Below are 26,410 nucleotides of genomic sequence, written 5' to 3' on the forward strand. Positions count from 1 at the left end.
AGAGAGTGTGTCTGGGAGAGAGAGTGTGTCTGAGAGAGAGTGTGTGTCTGAGAGAGTGTGTGTGTCTGAGAGAGTGTGTGTGTCTGAGAGAGAGAGTGTGTCTGAGAGAGAGAGTGTGTCTGAGAGAGAGAGTGTGTCTGAGAGAGAGAGTGTGTCTGAGAGAGAGAGTGTGTCTGAGAGAGAGAGTGTGTCTGAGAGAGAGAGTGTGTCTGAGAGAGAGAGTGTGTCTGAGAGAGAGAGTGTGTCTGAGAGAGAGAGTGTGTCTGAGAGAGAGAGTGTGTCTGAGAGAGAGAGTGCGTGTCTGAGAGAGAGAGTGCGTGTCTGAGAGAGAAAGTGTGCGTGTCTGAGAGAGAGAGTGTGCGTGTCTGAGAGAGAGAGTGTGCGTGTCTGAGAGAGAGAGAGTATGCGTGTCTGAGAGAGAGAGAGTGTGCGTGTCTGAGAGAGTGTGTGTGTCTGAGACAGAGAAAGTGTGTGTGTCAGAGACTGTGGGTCTGAGAGTCTGAGTGAGAGTGGGTCTGAGAGTCTGAGTGAGAGAGAGTGGGTCTGAGAGTGAGAGAGTGGGTCTGAGAGTGAGAGAGAGTGGGTCTGAGAGTGAGAGAGAGTGGGTCTGAGAGTGAGAGAGAGTGGGTCTGAGAGTGAGAGAGAGTGGGTCTGAGAGCCTGAGAGAGGGTGGGTCTGAGAGCCTGAGAGAGGGTGGGTCTGAGAGCCTGAGAGAGAGTGGGTCTGAGAGTCTGAGAGAGGGAGTGGGTCTGAGAGCCTGAGAGAGAGTGGGCCTGAGAGCCTGAGAGAGGGAGTGGGTCTGAGAGCCTGAGAGAGGGAGTGGGTCTGAGAGCCTGAGAGAGAGAGTGGGTCTGAGAGAGAGAGTGGGTCTGAGAGCCTGAGAGAGTGAGCCTGAGAGAGAGAGTGGGTCTGAGAGCCTGAGAGAGAGAGTGGGTCTGAGAGAGAGAGTGGGTCTGAGAGCCTGAGAGAGAGAGTGAGCCTGAGAGAGAGAGTGAGTCTGAGAGAGAGAGTGAGTCTGAGAGAGAGAGAGTGGGCCTGAGAGCCTGAGAGAGAGAGAGTGGGTCTGAGAGCCTGAGAGAGAGAGTGGGCCTGAGAGAGAGAGTGGGTCTGAGAGAGAGAGTGGGTCTGAGAGCCTGAGAGAGAGAGTGGGCCTGAGAGAGAGAGAGTGGGCCTGAGAGAGAGAGTGGGCCTGAGAGAGAGAGTGGGCCTGAGAGAGAGAGTGGGCCTGAGAGAGAGAGTGGGCCTGAGAGAGAGAGAGTGGGCCTGAGAGAGAGAGTGGGCCTGAGAGAGAGAGTGGGCCTGAGAGAGAGAGAGTGGGCCTGAGAGAGAGAGAGTGGGCCTGAGAGAGAGAGTGGGCCTGAGAGAGAGAGTGGGCCTGAGAGAGAGAGAGTGGGCCTGAGAGAGAGAGAGGGCCTGAGAGAGAGAGTGGGCCTGAGAGAGAGAGTGGGCCTGAGAGAGAGAGTGGGTCTGAGAGAGAGAGTGGGTCTGAGAGAGAGAGTGGGTCTGAGAGAGAGAGTGGGTCTGAGAGAGAGAGTGGGTCTGAGAGAGAGAGTGGGTCTGAGAGCCTGAGAGAGAGAGAGAGAGAGAGAGAGAGAGAGAGAGTGAGTCTGAGAGAGAGAGAGAGAGAGAGAGAGAGAGAGAGAGAGAGAGAGAGAGAGAGAGAGAGTGAGTCTGAGAGAGAGAGTGGGTCTGAGAGCCTGAGAGAGAGTGGGTCTGAGAGCCTGAGAGAGAGAGTGAGTCTGAGAGAGAGAGTGGGTCTGAGAGTCTGAGCGAGAGAGTGGGTCTGAGAGTCTGATTTCCCTACCCCCTGCCCAATTTCTGTGTGTGTGTGCGTGCGCACAGACACCAACCCGCAGTCAGTCATAGTCACCCACCACCCAAGAGTCAGTCAGTCACCCAAAGAGAAGCAGTTTCAGCCATCACATTAGTGGTGAGTTCATTAAATGTTTGACAAATATAGCAGGCTAATTTTTAAGTTGATAATTTTGGATGGCCCTCGAATGATTTTATAAATATCAAAATGGCCCTTGGCAGAAAAAAGGTTCCCCACCCCTGCTCTAGCACATGTCAGTGCAGGAGTGCTCATGAATATTCATGAGCTTCCACTGAGTGACAGAAGCAGAGGAAAAACATATCCCTTCACTAATAATGTCACCAAATTTCGCCGATCAATACATGGAGAACGAATTGACCTGCAGCTATACAGTTCTTTAGGTAAGTAGAGATTGCCCACATGAAACTATTAAAGTAAAAAAATTAATTAAAAGAAAAAAAGACTGAACTGCAGCTTTAATGTAACTATGTATTTGTCATCATAACTCTGTGCCCAGGACATACTTGAAAACGAGAGGTAACTGTCAATGTATTACTTCCTGGTAAAACATTTTATACAGTAAATAAATTATTAGAGATGGGCGAATTACTTTGGTGGATTTAGATCCGCAGTGAATCGGTGGGTTCCTTTGGTCCACAGATTTCAGCGGATCAATCTCAAAAAGTGCAATTTGCGTTTTGTGGATTTTTCGTTATTGCCAATACAAACCTGCAGATTCCGCAAGCCGTGAACAGATTTGTAGAATCCAATCCGCAAATTCAGCAATGTGTTTTTAAGAATCCGCCAACGGATTGCTGATTCCTGAGGATGGGATTCTACAAATCCGTCAACATATGGTATCCTATCTCGTTTTTTTAATGAATCTGCGCAGATTAAAACCGACCATATCCGTTTGCGGATTTTACATGGCAAAATGGATTTTGGCGGGAATATCCGAGCAAATACGGGAAACAGATTTGGGCTGATTCAGCCATCTCTACCTATCATTATATTGGGAAACTCTAAGGCACCCCATGTTAAGGTAGACCAGAATTTAACCCAGGACTCACGGCAAAGCAATTCAATAAATAAGTTTTATTCCAGCTGGAGCCAGCAAGCACAGCACAAAACATCAGAACTACTGTGTACTCACAAAAACGCATGTACGGTATATACAGTAGGGTTGCCAGGCAGTTTCTCCAAAAATACTGGACACAATGGTGAAAGGTGCGACGCACTCAAGGCATGCGCTTGTACACACACACACCCCTCTCTCCACACCATGCAGTTTCCTCCTCTCCTTGGCCCCACCCCCAGGCTACTGATATCTCCTCCTGATTGGCTGCATTACCCTGCAGCAGCCAATCAGGATGGAGGAAGCTGCCCAGCCCCGTGCTCAGGGAAATCCCACGGCCCCCCAAGCCGGTCAGTTCACTATGGCCAGAGAGGTAATACCGGACACATACATGTACAGTATTACCTCTAATTTTTTTATTCGGCAGTGCCCTTATACAGGACAGTGTAGTTCAATATTGGACACCTGGCAACCCTAACAGTATATAATTGTAAGTCAGTCTTCAACAATTTAGACTTTGGACAAGAATCATCCCTTCCACTAAATTCTAAAATGATGACTATAATAATATATTTAGCAATCGACTGCATCAAATAAACAAAACTATAGTCTTTCTTCAGTCTTTCTTAGTGTTGCAGGCCTCTTTCACAGCAAAGGGTTTCATTTGCGAAAATGTTTCTTTGCATATCGGTTTGCCAAGCACAAGGTATTTACGTACTCTTTGATATCTTGGTCAATTGAATTATATTACTGGACTATGAAAGGAAAAAGAAGGAAGATGCAAAAGCACGTAGGTTGCATTAACAATGTTAAGACTTATTTAATTACGAATTCTAAGAGCTTTTTGTTTCTTCGCAGACAGTTTAAGTTGAAAACCATGCGAACATTTCACAATCTGACAAGGTTGACAGAGAAGCCCAAATTGGGTCATCTGTTTTTCTTGAAAATAGTTATTCTGCATAAAACAAATCAATACAAACGTCCTCACTGTACTCGACTAAGTCGGTTAAAGAAATTCTAGGAAAGACCTAACACAATGAAAAAAAAAAATCATAAACAGGTTTGACTACACATGTCTGCAAGATAGCAAAAACACAAGCTACAATTTCCTTGTAGATGGAGCCGCAAGTACTGTACTGTATATTGCGACGGTATTAGAATATGAAAATCTAATCTATGTGTAGCCCTGGTCTCCAGCAGCTCCTAGAGACCCCCCTCCTTTGGAGCCACGCGGTTGCGGGTGCCGCCGGAGCCAGGGCCGGACCCGACGGCTGCTTCCAAAGGTGGGGGCCAGAGCAGGGAGCCACGCGCTACCTCCGAGATGCGGCTGGTTGCTGGGGACGCGATCGGGCCGTTGCTAGGGCCGCGGTCGCGTCGCAAGGGTCCCGGCGGCTCGGGGAGCAGGGCGCTACCATTGTGATTGTTGTTGCGCATGCGCAGGAGCCCAATAGCGCGGGCGGCCCCCAGTTAGCTCGCGCATGCGCAGTGCAGGACTGTCAGCCCCCAGGGTGCACAGGGGTAGAGCCACATGACACCAGGGAGCCAATAGGGCTAGAGGATGACCATGCAGCAGCAGATAGATACATTTCGCGCGCTGCAGAACGGCAGTTGGAGCTGGGGAGCTGTAGCCGAAGGAAGGGTGCAGGGAGCGAGTGAAGCTCCTGCACCGCGTAAGGTCCCCCATATCACAAGTAGGCCCCAACTCCCCACCAGGTTAGTGGGAAATTGATAAGGGACGGCCCTAGGTAGGGACGCTGCCCTTAGTGAGAGTGTGGTGCTGTATTGTCAGGGTCACGGCTGTCAGTGCTGTGAGGTCTGACAAGAAGGCACAGGGTTTGTGCAGCACGGTTGCTGTACGCACCCAGCTGGTTGCAGAAAGTTGCTGCAGGCGCTGGGAGTACTGATTAGTTAGAGTCAGGACTGGGAAGGGCTGGGGGATCGGAGCAGGCCTTTAACCCTGTAGGCCCCTAGGAGTTTTTCCCTCAAGCCATCAAGGTTGCTGTGCTGTAGGGACGGCCTATAGTACAGTGAGTGTCACCGTGGTTCATAAGAGTCAGTTAGGGACTCAGCGGACGCTGCGCCTCCGTGCAGCGAGGTGGGTGCAGTTCTTCGCTACGGATGCATCAGTTCTCCGGGTGGGATCGTCCTGGAGGTGGTTCCGGTGTTCTTCGGTCGCCGGATCCTTTGCGAAGCCAGTTGCAGATCCGAGCACGGAAGTGCTCGGGCAGGTACTCTAAATCTACAAGTGCACCAACTGGCCCATTAGCTTTAATAGTGACTGCGCAGTCACCCATATCCTTTCTCTGCAACAGTGCGGGACATTGGGTGGGGGATCACTGGACACGGGGTGGGATCACCCGGTGTCAGGGAAGCGTCCTGCGAGGCGCATTAGCTAGTATCTCCTCCAGAGAGGGACACCCATCATTCTGTGTATGGTAGTTGTGTGTTATGTTCCCAAGTAAAGGTATTAGTTATCATACCTATGGTGTGTGATTATTTGTATGTGTCCTGCGAGGAACCATTCCTGCTCTGCTAGGAACCATCGCAGGTGGAGGCGCTGCACTGAGTACAGGGTTACTCAGAATATAATTGCCCCAGGTTCCCCATGGCGGAAGCTCAGCCCTCCTGTGAGCCTAACAGGTAAAGCACCACACCTGGTAACACTGTATGTTTTCTGCACCCACACTATATCTGCGATTGGGTGGGGTGGAATACCCGTTACATTTGGAGGCGCTGCTGAGATAGACCTGGGGTGCCCTGTTCCATTTTTTTCCAAATTGTCCAATTCATATTTTTCACCATGTTTGTAAAGTCCGGACGCGAGGTCCTTGCCTGGGCTTTGGGGCAAAATTGTAGCCCCCGCTGTGTGGTGGCCGTAGGGGGCCTTCCCGCACATATATAAGATATGGAAGTCTGTAAGCATATGCGTAAAATTCCCGGGTGGTCGTACGCCTGTATATTAGATGAAGAGCAAGACCCCACAACTCGGTGGATGTCGATACTTTTTGAGGTGACTTCCCCGGAGGATATATGCCTGTCAGAGGCACCATCCACGTTGTTTATGCCTAAATGCCCCCCTGAGGGTTATCCTTTAGTCTACTCTGACCAAGCGCCAGGGCAACTTTCCCCATGTTGGCAACATGCACGTGGTGTTGCGCTCAAGGCGGAGCAGAATGATTTTGCAGAAAAACGTCCGGGATTGGTGGGAAAACCTAAGCCCCACCCCCGCCAATTGAGTGACTTATTGCAGAACCAGAAACAATCCTTGATAGAGTCTATCGCCCCTCCTTTACATTCCACCAGGGGGAGCAAGCCCAGTGAGCCCCAACCGGTAACTTCTGCTCACCATAAGGGAGATACCGGATGCAGTGAAATACCCCCTCTGCAGTTTGGAGTCTGGCGGGCAAAGGCCGGGGATGTGTCCGTTCTATTGTGCCAGTGCTTACAAGAAGACCTTACTACGTCTGGTGGTGTGGAGTTTGATGTATTCAAGCGACTGATAGCACTCAAAGTGGCAAGGTTGAGCGAGGACGGGTGCATACGGTGTGTTTGTAACAGATATGACTGTCCCCTTTGTACATTGGCCTGGAGAGACAGATGTGCTGACTGCGGGGCACAGTGCATGAAGCCCGTGCTGGTGCAGCCTGCAGAAGCAGCCGGGAAGAAGCGGACGACTTTAATACGGAGACGGTCCGTATAGCTAACCAATCTACCCCTCTCATAGAAATTTCGGAGGAATTGAGCATTCTACCCACAGTTCCAGACCCTCTCAAAGGGGACGTCCTAGCGGTAGAGCAGGAACCTCTGATGACGGAACCTGTGGAGAAAGAGGCGCCTGATGCTTCCACCCTGGTAGTCAACGCCGCTGCTAGTCCACATACCTCTGAGGAAGAGGTGGTGGAGGGCCCGTGTGCCCAAATGGACATTCTAGATTCAAGTCCTGAGATGGAGCCGCCGAAGGCCGAACTACAGATGTGGGTCCCAGACCCGATTCCTGAGCAGGAATCACAGGGTAAGGTGTCTCTGCCCCCATCCCCTCTTGGTGATTCCAGCGACCAACAACCAGCTGTGGTGATGCGCCAGCCGGCGGACCCCACGAGTGAAGCTGGAAATAACAAATCAACTACCTCAGTTGCAGTGAATCCTGATTTGAGTGTGAGCCAGTGCGCTCCAACACAAGTGGTCCCAGGACTGGGATCCCACGCTCCCGAGTTTCCAGTAAGTAAGTGGACTGCCCCAGAAGTGCCGGGGGCAGGTCCCGAGACAGCCGAGGTGGGAAATGACAGCATCCCCGAGGACCTGTTGGCCACAGTGAATCACCGCAGTGGTAAGGTATCTATCCCTTACTCCCTGCCGGGTGAAACAGAGACTTTGAGGAAAGAGACCTTGTCCATTTCTCGCTTCTCAGTGGAAGCTTCGCAAGTACGTAGGGATAAGGACTGTGTGGCGAGAGATTTAGTAAAAATTGCCTCCTTTAAGCTCAAAAAGGAGCGCCCCACCCACCATGTGGTGGACCGCGGAAAAGGTCAGGACCTCCCGGTATACCGCATGAGCGAGGCGGATGACTGGGTAAATGTTGGGCCCAGAGACACGCTACTATTCCGCCCACCAGGGGGAGGAAATAGTAAGAACCATATGACTGTTGCCCTCAAGTGTGCTCTCCAAGAGATTTTTCTAGGGGAGACTCACAGACGTAAAAGTGAGGTACCCCCATCTGATCAGTTAGGGGCACCCCATAAAAGGTCTCAGCTCACCTCAGTGCTGCAGAACGGCAGTTGGAGCTGGGGAGCTGTAGGGGAAGGAAGGGTGCAGGGAGCGAGTGAAGCTCCTGCACTGCGTAAGGTCCCCCATATCCCAGGTAGGCCCCAATTCCCCACCAGGTTAGTGGGAAATTGATAAGGGACGGCCCTAGGTAGGGACGCTGCCCTTAGTGAGAGTGTGGTGCTGTCTTGACAGGGTCACGGCTGTCAGTGCTGTGAGGTTTGACAAGAAGGCACAGGGTTTGTGCAGCACGGTTGCTGTACGCACCCAGCTGGTTGCAGAAAGTTGCTGCAGGCGCTGGGAGTACTGATTAGTTAGAGTCAGGACTGGGAAGGGCTGGGGGATCGGAGCAGGCCTTTAACCCGGTAGGCCCCTAGGAGTTTTTCCCTCAAGCCATCAAGGTTGCTGTGCTGTAGGGACGGCCTATAGTACAGTGAGTGTCACTGTGGTTCATAAGAGTCAGTTAGGGACTCAGCGGACGCTGCGCCTCCGTGCAGCGAGGTGGGCGCAGTTCTTCGTTACGGCTGCAGCAGTTCACCGGGTGAGATCGTCCTGGAGGTGGTTCCGGTGTTCTTCAGGTCGCCGGATCCTTTGCGAAGCCAGTTGCAGATCCGAGCACGGGAGTGCTCGGGCAGGTACTCTAAATCTACAAGTGCACCAACTTGCCCATTAGCTTTAATAGTGACTGCGCAGTCACCCATATCCTTTCTCTGCAACAGTGTGGGACATTGGGTGGGGGATCACTGGACACGGGGTGGGATCACCCGGTGTCAGGGAAGCGTCCTGCGAGGCGCATTAGCTAGTGTCTCTTCCAGAGAGGGACACCCGTCATTCTGTGTATGGTAGTTGTGTGTTATGTTCCCAAGTAAAGGTATTAGTTATCATACCTATGGTGTGTGATTATTTGTATGTGTCCTGCGAGGAACCATTCCTGCTCTGCTAGGAACCATTGCAGGTGGAGGCGCTGCACCGAGTACAGGGTTACTCCGAATATAATTGCCTCAGGTCCCCTGTGGCGGAAGCTCAGCCCTCCTGTGAGCCTAACTTGTAAAGCACCACACCTGGTAACACTGTATGTTTTCCACACCCACACTATATCTGCGATTGGGTGGGGTGGAATACCCGTTACGTATGCATCAAAAGTAAAGTGCTGTGCAAAATATGTATAAAGATAAACGTGCTGGACAAAACAATCGATAGCAGATATATTAAATATTGTTTTTTGTTAGTTTTTTTAATCAATAGGATGGTTTGTTGATACAGATATAGCAGTTTGTTTTGCCCCAAAATGTCACCACTTTTGTCTTAATATGTACGTATGTATATCTTTATTTATATAGCACCATCTATGTACATAGCACTTCACAGCTGTAATACACGAGATAATAATATGAGAGTAAGTGCTTCAAAGTGCTAAAAGTAACATTAGGAAAAAGTCCCTGCCCCAAAGAGCTTAAAATCCAAGTGGTAAATAGGAACAACGTACAGAGACAATAGGAGGGCGTTTTGGTAAGTGTGTCTGCAAGGAGTCAAGGTCGATGTGGGAGGTGTATAGTATCAGTCACGGAGGGACCCGTATGCTTCGATAAGGTTGTGTGTTTGAAGACGTACGGTCAGAGGGCGCAGGAAGGAAAGCAGTTCATGTGAAATGAGATGTGGAGAAGGAAGTAGAGATGGAGAGATATGAATGGAGTTAGAGACATAATGAGGCTGGTACAAAGAAACATGTAGTTTGCAAAGAAGCGAGATCAGAGCAAATAGAAATAGTTGAGGAGGCATAGCAGTGGTAGTAGTGATAGTTTAGTGATGAGAGGTGAGTGAGGACTGGGCAGTGAAAATTAAGTTAGGATAAAGATAAAGTGAAAGTTGAGAGAAATGCAATATACAAATGGAGGTGCAGTAGAGTGAAGAGGGCTGCGTCTTCTTGAGCCTGTGATAGAAACTCTCCTCCTTTCCAATGCAGTTCAAATTCGGAATCCAGGACAAGTAGATGTCCACTTCTTGTTCCACTCCTGTTGAACTCCCTATTAAACAACACACGATATGCCACTTAACAAAGGACCACTTTAAAGCTGCAGATCAGGCAATATCCTACATGTGTAGGTTTAAAAAAAAAAAAAAATCAGTTCTGTACAAAGAGAAAATACTTGTGTAGCCAGGTCACCTGATGGCTACTATTCTGCCTTGGGCTGGCAGTAAACCGTGGTACAATCAGGTTGCCAGTAGTAGACATGGGGTTTTCCCCCTCAGAGGAGCTGCATTTGAGTGACAGCGGGAGGCATCCGGCCTGGGCATGACCAATCATGAGCCAGACCTGGTGCCCTCCTCCTGGCAGTACTTAAAGGCAGCACTGCCCTAAATTTGGTGAGAGTCCTTCCTCCACTGAGGAAGGCAGGTCGCACAGTGGAAAGGCTGAGATTGGGCCTTCTCCAGTCCTCTTCCCTCCGGGGGAGAGTGAGTGTGGACCATGCCTCTGCTAGGGAGGTAGGGAAGAGCTAGGAAGGCTGCAGGGGCACTTGGCCTGTAGTGATGGTCCAGGGACCATCATCCAGTGAATAAGCTGAGAGTACTGCATCGGGCAGAACCTGCCTTGTTCCTGTACTGTACAGAAGAGTAATAACCCCGTTCCTGTTGTTATACCTCCTGCCTGGTGCGTGAACTTACTGGGGGGAGAGGTAATAAATTCTACCGTGGGAGATCACCGTCAGCTCCTGGAGCCAACGGCAGATGGAGGCGCTGCACTGCTAAAGGGATATGTGGGGTATGAACCCCAGAAGCCTAGTCCTGTGTCCCCACTACCATCGGCGGACGACTCAACCCTCCTGTTACCAGCAGGTATCTTGCACCACACGACCAGTAATGGTAGAATCTCCCAGAGGCTGGGGGAAACACTGTTACACTTGTAGTATTTTTTTTTTTTTAACAACTCTGAACAACATTTTTAATGTATTATAATGTAACACGCATTTTTGGTTTCTATAGCAACCATTTACAAAGTCACACTGACTGCAGAGCACTCCTACGCAGCCATTTAGTGTAACCCGAGCCGAATGTTAGCCGATCGATCACAGGAGAACGGATCGATCGGCAATTTAGCGAATTACTTATCATTGTATGGATTGTATTGATGCACATATTAAAGGGGGAAACATTAAAAAAAAATAAAAACAGAAGCTTGGACTGCTACTTTAAAGAAAGGATCTTTACATGTAGGCTGCTGCCCCTGCAGTAGGCTGCTCCCCTAGTCTGTCGCTAGCTATATAGGACATATATATAGGGGGATATTTATTAAAGTCTCTCCAGATGCAAAAGACTTGCACCTGCATTACTATACGGGAAAAAATCCAATTACTTTTAACGTGGTTCCTTTTCTTTAATAAATATACTGCTGTTCTTTGCAGTGGTTTTGACCCAGTTTTGCAGCTGCGGACTTTAGAGCATAGATCCCATAGCTCCCTACAGTATATATTAAAGTATGACAGGTCAACAACTGGAGCAAAGAAAGTGCACCGGATTAATAAAGGAAAGGACTCATACAGGGGTGTATTGCAGACAAATATCGGCCTTGGCGATTTGTCTCTTCCTCCTACGATGCGGCATCATGATGTTGCGGCATCATCGCAACACAGCGCCATGTGACATTACGTTGTCATGGCAACGCATTGTCAATTGACGTTGGGTCGCCATGCTACACGATGCCCCTCCATCTCTCAATCACTCTCCTCCACTCACTCCGACACTGAAACACACACGCACACACCTCAACAATCTTCTCTTGGCGTGAGGAGGTCTCCTCAATGCTGCTTCGGTCCTGTGCCTGACCATGGATTCCGCAGGTATCAGAGCAAATTTGAAGCAAATTGCGTCATTGTCATCTTGCGTCTCTGCATCAATATATCAAAATTCAGGTTGTGGTTTGGAGAGTCCAAAAAGAAGAAAAAGGAACAATTTAGTCATTTTCAGAAGATGGTTGAATGAGTTTGCAACAAGATCCCGGCTAATAAAGGAAAAATATAAAACCAAAATGATAAATAATAATGCAACAAACATGAAACAAAAATGCTAAAAAAAAAAAAAAAAAAAACTTATTTAGTATACACATTAGAAAATACATGACAAACATTCCCACATTAATCCTTAAAAAATATTAAGACCAAAAACAAATCCCCCCCAAAAGGACAATATTCAACTGTCCAATATGAAAAGTACAAATGTGTCAAAATGTTATGCCACTGACTAACACAAAACAAAGCCGTGGTAAATAGATTAATTCAGGGGTGCGCAAAGTTTTGATCCTGCTCCCCTGCCTGCTTACCTCCCGGCTCGTGCCCCCCTTCCTGCTCGGCTCCGGCGTCAAATGGCGTTGCAGGGTCATGTGACTTCACGTTGCCATGGATACCATGGCGATGCGTCGCCGAAGACCAGGTATTAGAAGCTGCAGATGCCTTGTGTGGTGTCCCCCCTCCCCCCCCAGCATTTAATTTAAATGCCTTGGGGGAGAACGTGGGCCCTCTGTAGCCGCCACGCCAGCCCCTGGAAATTCTCCCGCCCCCCACTTTGCACACCCCTGGATTAATATACGGTAAGTAAGACAAAGTTCTCGATCAGCAAACCGAGCACTGCGTTGTGCCTTAATCTCTCACTTATATACGTCCAAAGCACACGTCCCCAAATGGAAAGGCAGTAGGAATATTGCACACATTCATCAATACACAAAAGTCATAAACAATATGATCAATTCAAAATGGGAAGGAGTTCACGACAAGAAAGTCCTGTATAATCAAAGGGATGAATGTAGGTATCCATAGGAAAAAGTTTTGATTTTGTATTTTGTCTTTATTAGCCGGGATCTAGTTGCAGACTCATTTAACCATCTTGTGATAATTATACTGTATAATTGGTTCATTTTCTTCATAATTTTATATGAGGGCCTTGCACTTCAGTTTTCTCTCTATCTGAGTTATTTTTGAGGACCAGTAGCTGGGCTCTTCTTTTTTAGGGGGGATTGGAGTGTGCCAATAGGAGGAATTACATGATTCACAGATTATAATGAGAGAAACATTTTACGCTGCGTTTCAATGTATCACTGTTTTATCTTGTATTTGCATCAAAAACATTCGCCAGGTCTGAGGCGGCGTAAACTTTTCTGGCTAACAATTTGTGTCAACTGTAGAAAACACATGTACATTTAATTCAAAAGCAAGCACGTTGCTTGCTAAATTCAGACACCTATACAGTAAGTGTTCTTAAATCATTATTTAAAGTTAGTTTTAGACATGGTGAGCTGACGTGGGAAGAATTTTGTTGGAATTTGCTTCCTTTTGTCTGATGTCATTATATCGTCTTTTTATAAAGGTTTCTCGGCTGCAAAACAAGGCCCAAACTGCAGCACAAGAACTGCACGACATTAATCAAAGAAAATCCACGGTATCGCGGCCAAACAGCGACTTTGACTTCAATAGCAGATATCGCCGTTTCGGGTGTAATACAGCAGATCGCGCTTTGATGACTGGGGCAATGGGATTTTATTTCTTTAATAAATATGCTGCAGTTTTCTTGCAGGTTTTTTTTTTTTAACCTGGTTTTGAAGCTGGTTGACTTTGATACAGCAAAGGTCCAACGTTTCGGCAAATAGATTGCCTTTATCAAGGAGAGGGGAGAGTAGCCCTCTCCTTGATAAAGGCAATCTATTTGCCGAAACGTTGGACCTTTGGTGGCACAATAAACTGCACCTTTAGAAAGACCGTGTGCCTGCTTCCATTCCTTTGCTTAAGTACCTCTGGGATGTCTGGACCTCCCTGGATACAGCGCACCGGCAGATAAGTACCCCCCTCCAGCACCTACCAGCGGTGTGCATGTGCTTCTACATATGACTTTGATACAGAGCTGTAATGGAAGGTATACACCGTATAGCCTTTTTTTATGTCTTACAATTAGGGTATACCCTCTGCTTTACAGTAAAGTATACCCTATTGCAGTGTTTCTTAACCGGGGTTCCATAGCCCTGCCCTGGGGTTCTGTGAGAGGATCAAAAGGGGCAGCAGGATATCCCCCTTCTCTCAGCTTCTTCCATCCTGATTGGCTGCTGCAAGGTAATGCAGCTAATCAAAGAGGAGGTGTCAGGAGACTGGGGCCAGCAGAGAAAGCAGCATGGACAGGAGAGAGGTGTGGCTGTGTTTCTGTCTCTCCTGCTGTTTTTGTTCTGTCCTGTTGTATTTCTTCTCTGTCTCTGCCCTGTGACTGTGTCTCCTTTGACTCTGTCCTGTGCCTGTCTTTCTCTATCCTGTTGTATTTCTTCTCTGACTGTCTCTGCCCTGTGACTGTGTCTCCTCTGTCTCTGTCCTGTGCCTGTCTTTCTCTGTCCTGTATCTTCTGTGACTAACTGGTGGGGGGGGTGGGGGGGGTGAGAGAGGGAGTGTAAGAAAGGAAGAGTAAGAAAGAGGGAGAGGGGAGGGAGAGAAATACCTGAGGGAGAGGATGGAAGGGGGGGAGGGAGAGGATGGAAGGGGGGGAGTGTGAGAAAGGGGGAGATAAACAAATGGGGGTGAGAGTAAGGAGGTGTGTGAGAGAGGGGGAGCTCACATGGCCACTGATAGGGACCCCGGTGGTGGAAACTCTAGATTTATTTTGAGTTTTTTATTTGGGGGGGGGGGACTCTTTAAAAAAATGTTGAACCTTCAGGTAGAAGGTATACCCTCTGGGTTTTTTTAGACTGCAGCACTACTTTGACACATACTGTACTCCTGTATGTCTGTCTGTTCAAGAAGTGTTACCACAGACAGGCTCCTTTCACTTTAAGGGCCCTATTCAGGTAGCTTTTATAAGATCACTGCCATATGGAACGTGTGGAAAAACAGAGATCCAGCGCTCCACTGGATCTCTCTTTTTCCTCAGTGTACATTGGAATTTGCCTGGCAGGTACTTCCTTGAACCAGCAGCACCGGTAAACTGTATGTATTTATTATATTATGGTGTGCTGCCTTAAACCCCTTTTACATTGATATGGAACGGTGTGGCATGACCCTACCGATCGGTCTGACATTTGTGTTATCACGTATTCAGAAATAGTCAGATACCGATCGGTATTTAAATGCCATACTGATCGACTTAGCAGTGTTTTTAGCTGTGTCTTTTTCTAAGTTCTGCCTGTGCAATCTGCCTGCAGTCTGTGAGAGCTGCATCTCCCTGCACAGCTCTTATTTGTGATCGCGCTGTTTTTATTTGATTATTTTTTTAATTATTTTTATAATTTTATAATTTTTATAATTATAATTTTTTTATTTGATTTTAATAACAGTATTGAAGCAGGTGGTCTCCGGAGCTGAACCGCATAAATTTCAGCCTTGGGGTCTCCCTGCTTCCCGAGTTACAGGCCCTGGTATGAGGTGCCGGTATCTCCGCAAAGTTTAAATGTCCCGGTCACGTGACGCGGGAGATTTAAACAATGCAGGGAGATACCGGCACCCCATAACTCAGATACCGGCCTGTAACTCAGAAAGCAGGGGGTCCCCGAGGCTGAAATTAATGCGGTTCAACTCAAGAGACCCCGTGCTTCAATACTGTGTTAAAATCAAATAAAAGTAACTTCATTACCTTAGCGGCTAGCCAAAACCAAAGTAACACTTACAAAAAAACAAAGTCGTTGGATCTTGCATTTTTTTACCGAAATTTAAATAAAATGCTGTTTTTTTCGTAGTGAATACCGTTTTGACCCACATGTTTTATAGCGCGATAAAACAATGCAAAGTCGATCAGCAATGCACTGATTTTATCGAGGTTTCGTGAATAGGCCCCATAGAGTATTACTTCCAATTTGGTAATCAGTTATCAAGCATTGATCTATCTTTGCATTGAGTATCTGGACTGCCAACCCTTCCGCCCATTTCTTTGCTAATTTAGAGAGTTGTGTAATCTCACTTGCACAAGCCGTCTTGTTCCTGAAAATCTGCCACTGTACCCAGCAGCAATACTTTAATAGAGAGGTGTTTATCGTAATAACAATCCTAATAAGATGTTAAAGTTCAGGACTGGGATCTAAACTAGCATTTGTCTCATTGTGAGATCTACAGCGATATCTTCTGCTAAACTCTTGCAGATTATGAGGTAAATTCACTAAAGTGTAGAAATGATTATTAATGGTGTTTTTCACTTTAGGGAATCTAGCCCTATGCACTTTGAAACCAGTTAGGACCCTTATAAAAAGAGATACATACATACATACATACATACCTCATCAATTCTGCATATCAAATCCTATCATTTTCCACAGTCACAGGCCTTATTGCACTACTTTTAGACATGTACTAGCCTAAACTATTTTATACCTGGAGTCAGTATTATAGGTTTAAACACTGCTAATTACTGCCAATTTGAGTTAATGGAAATGTTTCTGTCTGTTAAAGATGCATTTTATACTTTAATCAAACAGTATACAGGCATACCCCGCATTAACGTACGCAATGGGACCGGAGCATGTATGTGAAGCGAAAATGTACTTAAAGTGAAGCACTACCTTTTCCCACTTATCGATGCTTTTACTGTATTGCAATCGTCATATACGTGCATAACTGATGTAAATAACGCATTTGTAACAGGCTCTATAGTCTCCCCGCGTGTGCACAGCTTCGGTACAGGTAGGGAGCCGGTATTGCTGTTCAGGATGTGCTGACGGGCGCATGCGTGAGCTGCTCTTTGCCTATTGGGCGCTATGTCCTTACTCGCGAGTGTACTTAAAGTGAGTGTCCTTTAACCGGGGTATGCCTGTATATGAAAATGTTATCCAAACATGTAGGCATTGCCTGACAATTAATCTAGTTACCAAGATTTGTGCTAAACTAATCTTTTGAAGAATATTGACACTACCGCCATCTCCGGGGTGGCGTAAAACAACGGGCAAAAGAGAGGTGTCAACATGAACTAACTAATAGTACACCGCTCACCAAATAGCAAATAGTATAGCCGGTGCAAAGGGATGGTACTGGCGTAGCAAGTAAAAAGGAAGACAATAGGTTGATCTTCCACAGATCCCTTATAACAGGGGTGAGCAAACTTTTTATGCCGAGCCCCCCTTTTTATCCATGACATTTCTCGGGCCCCCCCTGCCTGATGTAATCAAAATCACATGAAAAAAAAACCTTTATTTAACAGTATATAATGTAAATACAAATATGTCTAAGGCCGTGCATAGTGCCCGCGACGTCACCCGTCGCTGCTAGCGAAAGTTGTATTTCGCTTTGCGGCGGCGTGGGCGACCAGGCCATTGATTGGTTCAGGGGCTGTCACGAGGCGACAGCCCCTAAAAAATCAAATATTGCCGGCTTCAAAAAATCGCGTCACCACGTCACACTTACTATAAGCGCACGCGGCGGCGACAATGCATTTGTTTTCGGGCGACGTTGCGTCGCCGGCACTATAAGCGCAGCCTAAATACTTACATACTTCAACAGCTCGCTCTTGCAAAATTTGGCTGCGTCCACGCTGCCGCTGAGAGCGGTGACATCACCAACTCTCCAAGCATGAGCACAAGGTGTCCTGCATAATTTTGCAAGCACGAGCGGGGAAGTGTTTACACTTTTTTATTATTATTTCTGTACATTCATAGTGTGATTGATATAGGTGCAGCCGACCCTCTCACTTGCAGAGTATCGCAGCGAAGCAGGTTGCCAGCGGAGGAGAGCAGGAACACAGCGCTATTGTAGGTGCAGACACCGGAGGGAGGGGCTTTTGACATCACAGCGCAGGGGTGTGCTCCTCCCCGTACCTCCGAATCAAGTGGCCTCACCTGCACTATTCTGTTTGGTCGCCCGCGCGCGCACATCTTTTTTGCCTGCGCAACCAGGTTTTGCTGCACGCGCCCCGCCTAAATAATCTTGCGCCCGGGGCGTCCCCCCCTCAGTTTGTGCAACGCTGCATTCAATCACAACACCCACACACACAATCCCAACACCCACACACACAATCACAACACACACACTCAATCACAACACACACACACAAACAGACAGACAACCAACAGGCACACACACACACACACCAAACTGAAATCACAACCAACACAGCACACACTCAATCACTACACACACACAGTCACAACCAACACTCACATAATCACCACACTCAATCACAACACACACTCAATCACAACACACACACACACACACACACAGACAACCAACAGGCACAGCACACACACACACACACACACACACACACACACACACACACACACACACACACACACACACACACACACACACACACACCACACACTGCAGTCCATATATATATACACACACACATTTCTACATATACACATACACTTCTACATATACACACACATATTTCTACATATATATATACACACACACAGACACACACACCTGGTGGGTGGAGGGAGTAACTAAACCTGCTCAGGTCCCCCCATGTGCTGCTGAAAACGGGCGGCTAACAGACAGGAGGAGGGCTTGTCTGTGTGCAGGGAAGGCCCCGCAGCAAGGCCCCGCAGCAAGGCCCCGCCCCCTCTGCAGGCAGACACAGCAGGGAACTGGAAGCAGCCTGTGCACGGAGCTTCTGGCCCCGCCCCCTCTGACACAGACAGCAGGGAAGCAGCCTGTGCACGGAGCTTCTGGCCCCGCCCCCTCTGACACAGACAGCAGGGAAGCAGCCTGTGCACGGCCGCCCGTGCACAGCTCTTCCCGCCCCCAGGTTACCCCGCACGCAGCCTGCGCCCCCCCTACATAATCTTGCGCCCCCCCAAGGGGGCGCGCCCCCCAGTTTGCGCACTGCTGCCTTATAACACTGCACAGACAGGCTAGTAGAATAGATAGCAAGAATATAGTGCTTGTATTTCTAAAGGGAGTGGATTAAGGGGAGGACCCTGGTAATTGCACCCAATACTAGGATAGAACAATTACCTAAAATGCCCTATGGGCAAAACAATAAACTTTTATTAAACGTATATATAGACGCACATTAATACGACGCAATAGATCAGAAGGTGGTAAAAACAACTAAAACACAGGCACGGGTATATAAGGAGGTAGTGATTAGATAGATATCAATAATACCACTACATAAATGAAGTCCTCCTGTGATAGCTCCGGTAGGGGTGGTATGTGGTGGGAGTAATTGTGCCTAAATGCAGATAGCAGTAGGTGCTAATAGATATGTGGCAGGGAAAACCACCTAAAACCTGGGAGGGTGTAGTGGGTGTGTACAGTACTATTGATATAGTGATACCGGAAGAAATTGCCTCGCTTAATGATAGTCGTGAGAGGTGCAGCCTGTATTAGGGTCGATATAGCTGTGCAGCGCAGTGTTCTAATAGTTACACTGTCACCTAATACATCCAGTGCAGTCCTCACTCTCCAGACCCTCAGGCAGCGGCAGAGGCCGATATGGTGCACATAAGATGGCAAAGCAGCTACAAATAGTGACCTCCGGTACACAAACTGACACCCTCCCCAGTAAAGGAGCGATCTCACCCGTAACCTCCGACGTCAACGCGATGACGTCATCCCGACGTACGTTTCGCGCTCGGGGGCTGGCGCTTTCTCACCCTCCTACCTTGAGAAAGCGCCAGCCCCCGAGCGCGAAACGTACGTCGGGATGACATCATCGTGTTGACGTCGGAGGTCACGAGTGAGATCGCTCCTTTACTGGGGAGGGTGTCAGTTTGTGTACCGGAGGTCACTATTTGTAGCTGCTTTGCCATCTTATGTGCACCATATCGGCCTCTGCCGCTGCCTGCGGGTCTGGAGAGTGAGGACTGCACTGGATGTATTAGGTGACAGTGTAACTATTAGAACACTGCGCTGCACAGCTATATCGACCCTAATACAGGCTGCACCTCTCACGACTATCATTAAGCGAGGCAATTTCTTCCGGTATCACTATATCAATAGTACTGTACACACCCACTACACCCTCCCAGGTTTTAGGTGGTTTTCCCTGCCACATATCTATTAGCACCTACTGCTATCTGCATTTAGGCACAATTACTCCCACCACATACCACCCCTACCGGAGCTATCACAGGAGGACTTCATTTATGTAGTGGTATTATTGATATCTATCTAATCACTACCTCCTTATATACCCGTGCCTGTGTTTTAGTTGTTTTTACCACCTTCTGATCTATTGCGTCGTATTAATGTGCGTCTATATATACGTTTAATAAAAGTTTATTGTTTTGCCCATAGGGCATTTTAGGTAATTGTTCTATCCTAGTATTGGGTGCAATTACCAGCGTCAACATGAACTAATTAGTTGAATATTAATATCTTTTTTTTTTTTTTACTGCTTCGCCCGGGCACACAGCCCGTTCCTTTCACATACATAGGATTCTCTGCCGGGCCCGGCGCTAACGCAGAAGTGCATAAGGAGCGCCTTCACAAACGTCGATTGGTGCTAGCAGAAGGTAATCAAGGATTTTAAGACCAAGTTTAGGATTGTATCCTTTTTTTACTTTTGTACAAAGAGTAGCCCTGTTTGACTTTTTCTTTGATCTGGAGCAATGTTTCTGCCACGGAACTGCCCCCCTTTTGCCTTGATACGTACTGTACAGTATACCCCTATGCATATGTAAGAACAGTTTCTTACAGTACATCTGATGCAGACGTGTCTACAGCATAGGTGGCCGACTCCATTCCTCAAGGGCCACCAACAGGCCAGGTTTTCAGGATATCCCGGCTTTAGACAACCATAAAGAAAAACCTCCTGCTCAGCTATGAAGTAAAATACAGTGGATGGTGCATATGGGGATAATGGTGTGGTCCCTAGAATGGGATCCACAGAAACCATCCACCTTATTTGCGCTGTTTGTCACATAGATATATATTTGGATCGTATAAAAACTCCATATCTTAATGGACCGTCACTGTAAGTAAGTTTGAACCATTATAGATATGCAGTCACTATAACAGTTAATGAATACCTATAGACACAAGTACATACCGTAAGTTGACAGCAGATAAACGGTGCTAAATAAAAGGTTCTTTTATTCCAAACCGAAAACCTACTTTCCAGTAAAAAGATGTGCTAAAACATATCTAAAATTACAGCAATAATGGGGCTATATATATATATAATTGTGACATCACATTCTTGTAGGGCAAAAAGAGTTTGTAAATAAACCCAACCAGAGCTATGGTCTCATAGGGATAATTATAGTGGAATGGGTAATGATGGCTAATACCATATGTATCAATAATAATGGGTAGTAGCTAAATAGTGCCCCACATTATTATAATTGGTAAAAATATATGTGGATACTACTGCAAGTAGAGTAAATGAAACAGCCAAGATACAGGTATATCGTACAGTATGCATGCAGGGTATATCACACGAAGTTACACAGCATCATAAATTGATGTGGCAATGTAACTAATCCCAGTAATTATGTGTCCCACATGAGCATAGGGCATACGATGTGCACCAGTATATGCACTTATCTATAAAAGAGTAAAGTGCTACTGTATATAGTAAGCCATCAACTATGTTTCTTTAGAAATAAGCATTCTAATAGCCAAAGATCACACCATACATCAATATCTACCCTAGCAGTAATGATTTGCCCACAATAGCATGTTGTAATCCCGCTAGTACATGGGGGTGGTTCAAGTATACATATGTGTATAGATCTCCCCCGGTGTAAAGACCCATAGTATGGTCAGTGAATCTATATTAACCCCACTATTTCTGTATTGGTAACAGTGAGAATGTTCTATGCACTAAGTAGTACCATAGGGCAGTCTAACCGCAACAGCATCAGCATGATGATGCAGGGAACAGGGAATAAGTGTGAAAAGTACAGTGACCCGCAAGGTAAGGTACTGAAGGACTGAAGTTGGCCATCCCTAGTCCTACAGTATGTATCAAGGCAAAAGTGAAGTACTGTAATTCTATGGCAAAATAACTACACTAGATGTATCAAATGAATAAATCCTATTACTTTTAATGGGACTTTTTTCTTTGATACACATGGTGCTATTAAATTGCCCCAGTCTTGCTCCACGGTTGCCTTGATACATATCCCCCAGAATCTTTGACTCAAACAACTTCAGATTTTTGAGGGCAGCTAAAAGGGAAAAAGAATGACGCAGACTGTGATACATCTCATTATAAAATGTGCACCATGTATCTCCTACCCAACGCCTCCTACTGACACTCCCCAAGTCACAACCTGGGGCAAAATACTTGGATACATAGTGGTAGAATGAAGATGGTCCAGTTTTTAACCAAATTTGCCTCAACTCCTTTAGTGCCGGATGGGCTGCGGCTCTGGAGTGTCTTCAGTATAGGGTGGTCACGTGACCACTGCGGACTATAACCCAGAAACTGAGGAGGAGTCCTCTACCATGTTCCTTCACTTCAGAGGGCTCCTGCGCTCCATGTTAACGCAGGACGTGCTCCTAGCTGGAAAAAAAAGGTTTCATTGGGCTTCACGCAACTTTCAAATCATTGGGCCCCAAGAATGCCATACCTCATGATGCAGTAACTACGTCTTGGGGGCACCCAAATGGTTAATACATATATCAAGGCAAATGTGAAGCAATTATAGGGCAAAAGGCTGCCCCCCCCCCAAAAAAAAATACCATTGAAATCAATTTTTTTTTAAAGTATTTGATTTTTGTCACAGAAATGCGTCATGAGGAGTTGGGTATCAAAGCCTCCCAGTTCACTGAAATGGGGCAAGACTGCACCAAACAAATTGCACCAGAAATATTAATAAATGGGATTCCATAGGATTCAATAGGATTTTTTCCTTTGATAAATATGGTGCAGTTGTTTGTTTGTTTGTTTTTGCTCCAGTTTTGCAGCCAGGAGACTTTGATACATACTGGAGACCCCGGTATATTTTCTGTTTTGCTAAGAGTAATGCACTGTTGATGTTCATTTGGTAGTTGATGGAGCAGCTGTTTGTGTATAAGGGTGGCAGCTGTTTGCAGAACTTCCTCAGGAATGTTACAACAACAGAAAGATATGAACTCCGTATTGGATCATGTGTTATTTGGTTTCATCTTTACAGGAAAGTGATATTATAATTAGAAACCAAACCAGTCTGATTGCAAAAACAGATATTTGTTGCAAAGTGCAGGAAATGCACGTGTAAAAATTGCATACAGTACTGTACATTTGAGTTGGAAATGCTTTACTATGTGTAAATGGGTATTTGGGAAAAGGTGTGGTTTAGCTACTTATCCAAAATTAGACTGTAACCTTTTTTGAGCAAGGACTAGATGACTAATTACTGCTTAGTAAATACCCACTAAATTGCCAATTTCCAAATGATCAAGTAAATAAAATGTATTTTAATCAACTTGGATACATTACATCTGATTATTTCGTGCAGATCATGAATGAATTACATCTAATAAAACAACACAGGTAATCTATTATCTACACCATTCATTTTAGAAATAAAAATATATTTCACATGTCAGTTTCCAAAAATACTACTTAGATTGTAAGCTCTTCGAGACAGCCTTCCTTTAAGTTATCATTTACTTGGTACGGTTATCCCCATTCTTTGTACTTTATTTTCACTGTATTGTCATTTTGTTAAGAGCTGCGTACACAGACGCTATATAAATACAATGATTCGGAAAGAAAGTGAAAAGAAAGGGCACAAAACGCCCATAGTATAATAATGCAATTTAATAACACATATATCTAAAAACAAGTGATCTTGAACTCACAATATTTCCATAGGAAATGAGCTTTCACAGTTTTAAGGGGAAGTGTGGCACTCGCTGAGATAATCCTGTGCTGGCCGTCTCCTTGCTTCTGCTTTGCACTCTATCACTGCAGCTCGTGATGCAGACAGCAGGAGAAACCAGGACTTTTCCACTAGAATTCCGGCAAACAGCCGAGTTGCAAGTTGCAAATTAACCCTCCACGTTTCGTGATTAGGATCACTTCATTAGGTGGAACTCCCTTTTGATTTGCTTCTTGCAGATGGTTTATTTGAAATGTCTTCTGTTAGATAGTGTTTAGTTAGCACATGGGTGGGGCGCAACGTTTTCTGTGGGAGGGGGGGGGGGGCAGCTCTTACAGAGGCCCAGCGCTCTTCCTCACAACATTAAAATTAAATGCCTCCGGGACTTCTGACGATGCGTTGCCATGACAATGAGGCGTCTAGTGCCACACGTTGCCATAGCAACGTGACGTCAGATGCTGTTGTGACACCACATGACACCGGAGAAAAGGTAAGGGGGGGTGAGCAGGCAGGGGGGCGCAGACAAAGAAGTTTGAGCACCCCTGAGTTAGCATACTGTTGAGAGGGATGTACAGTTGTGTGAAAAAGAAAGTACACCCTCTTTGAATTCTATGGTTTTACATATCAGGACATAATAACAATCATCTGTTCCTTAGCAGGTCTAAAAATTAGGTAAATACAACCTCAGATGAACAAGAACACATGACATATTACACCCTGTCATGATTTATTTAACAAAAATAAAGCCAAAATGGAGAAGATATATATATATATATATACACATACATACACACACACACACACACACACACACACTGGTCGACAAATCACCCAAAAATCTACTCGCCAAACCAAAAAATCAACTCGCCACCTAGCCCCGCCCCTAGCCCCGCCCTAAAAAATAAATACATAAAATAAATTGAATAAATTCCTAGTAAGAACATTTGTTTGTGACATAAGTTTATTTATTGTATTACATTATACTACAATTAGTCCGTGTTACGTGTGTGTGTGTGTGTGTGTGTATGTGTGTGTGTATAAATGTCGGATCTAGGGGGGGGGGGGGAAACCAGATATGAATGACTAGTTTCCTGAACCCCTTAACCTGTGTCTAGATGCCCCCACTTCCCAATATCTAAAGCAGCAATCCCACCTGGGATCTTACCTGATCCGCAGTCCCTTGATGTCCAGGTACCCTCATTCCCGCAATCTTATATGTTGGAGGGGAGGCGTTCCTTACCTGTCTTCTGGGTTAGGGAGGATTCCGATGTCTCCTGTGTGAAGCTTGAGTCAGATCTGGAAGAAAGCAGTATAGGTTATTTCGGTGTAGGTATAGGGCATTTAAGATATATAGGGTAAATAAGCTATCCAGAGTGAGAGAGAGCGAGACAGACAGAGAGAGAGCGAGACAGACAGAGAGAGAGCGAGAAAGAGAGAGAGAGAGCGAGACAGACAGAGAGAGAGCGAGACAGACAGAGAGAGCGAGACAGACAGAGAGAGCGAGACAGACAGAGAGAGAGCGAGACAGACAGAGAGAGAGCGAGACAGAGAGAGCGAGCGAGACAGACAGAGAACGAGACAGACAGAGAGAGAGAGCGAGACAGACAGAGAGAGAGAGCGAGACAGACAGAGAGAGAGAGCGAGACAGACAGAGAGAGCGAGACAGACAGAGAGAGAGCGACAGACAGAGAGAGAGCGACAGACAGAGAGAGAGAGAGAGCGACAGACAGAGAGAGTGACAGACAGACAGAGAGAGAGCGACAGACAGACAGAGAGAGAGCGACAGACAGAGAAAGAGCGACAGACAGAGAGACAGAGGGCGAGAGAGGGTGAGAGAGACAGGGCGAGAGAGGGTGAGAGAGACAGAGGTCGAGAGAGGGTGAAAGAGACAGAGGGCGAGAGAGGGTGAGCGAGACAGAGGGCGAGCGAGACAGAGGGCGAGCGAGACAGAGGGCGAGAGAGACAGAGGGCGAGAGAGACAGAGGGCGAGAGAGACAGAGGGCGGGAGAAACACAGAGAGGGGAGAGACACAGAGAGGGGAGAGACACAGAGAGGGGAGAGACACAGAGAGGGGAGAGACACAGAGAGGGGAGAGACACAGAGAGGGGAAACAAGACACAGAGAGGGAGAGAGACAGAGAGGGAGAGAGACAGAGGAGAGAGACTGGGGGGGGGTGACTGACTGGGGAGGGGTGTGACTGGCTGGGGAGGGGGGGTGACTGGCTGGGAAGGGGGGGTGACTGGCTGGGAAGGGGGGGTGACTGGGGAGGGGGTGTAACTGACTGGGGAGGGGGTGTAACTGACTGGGGAGGGGGGGTAACTAACTGGGGATGGGTAACTGACTTTAACTGACTGACTGGGGAGGGGGGGTAACTGACAGGGAGGGGGGGTAACTGACTGACTGGGGGGGGCTAACTGACTGACTGGGGAGGGGGGGCTAACTGACTGACTGGGATGGGGGGGGGGCTAACTGACTGACCGGGGAGGGGGGGCTAACTGACTGACTGGGGAGGGGGGTAACTGACTGACTGGGGAGGGGGGGTAACTGACTGACTGGGGATGGAGGGTAACTGACTGACTGACTGGGGAGGGGTGGGTAACTGTCTGACTGGGGAGAGGGGGTAACTGACTGATTGGGAGGGGGGGCTGACTGACTGGGAGGGGGGGCTGACTGACTGACGGGGAGGTAACTGACTGACTGGGTGGGTAACTGGGTGGGGAGGAGGTGACTGACTGGGTGACTTTGACTGACTAGGTGAGGGTGACTGATTGGGGGGTTACCTCTAGTGTCCTACCCACACACACACACACACACACACACACTCTCCCATATACACACACACACTCTCTCTCCCATATACACACACACTCTCTCTCCCATATATACTGTACACACACACTCTCTACCATATACACACACACACTCTCTACCATATACACACACACACACACTCTCCCATATATACACACACACTCTCCCATATACACACACACACTCGCATATATACATACTGTGATGCCGACACCACATTGCAGTCTCTTTT

The 26,410-nt window shown here is 47.0% G+C and overlaps 1 protein-coding gene across 5 annotated transcripts in view; it reads left to right on the forward strand.

Moving 5' to 3' along the window:
- The window catches only part of LOC142491687 (P2Y purinoceptor 8-like), an 82,048-nt gene that overhangs the window by 25,963 nt on the left and 29,675 nt on the right, over positions 1 to 26,410 (forward strand). For 2 of the 5 annotated variants that reach the window (XM_075594612.1, XM_075594614.1), the window contains exon 3: positions 19,968 to 20,067. The exons of the other annotated variants lie outside the window; for them this stretch is intronic. The gene's annotated coding sequence lies outside the window, so the exon portion shown is untranslated. The remainder of the gene's footprint in view (positions 1 to 19,967; positions 20,068 to 26,410) is intronic. 5 annotated transcript variants of the gene reach the window in all.

This window comes from Ascaphus truei, chromosome 3 (assembly GCF_040206685.1).
Source record: "Ascaphus truei isolate aAscTru1 chromosome 3, aAscTru1.hap1, whole genome shotgun sequence".
Taxonomy (NCBI): domain Eukaryota; kingdom Metazoa; phylum Chordata; class Amphibia; order Anura; family Ascaphidae; genus Ascaphus; species Ascaphus truei.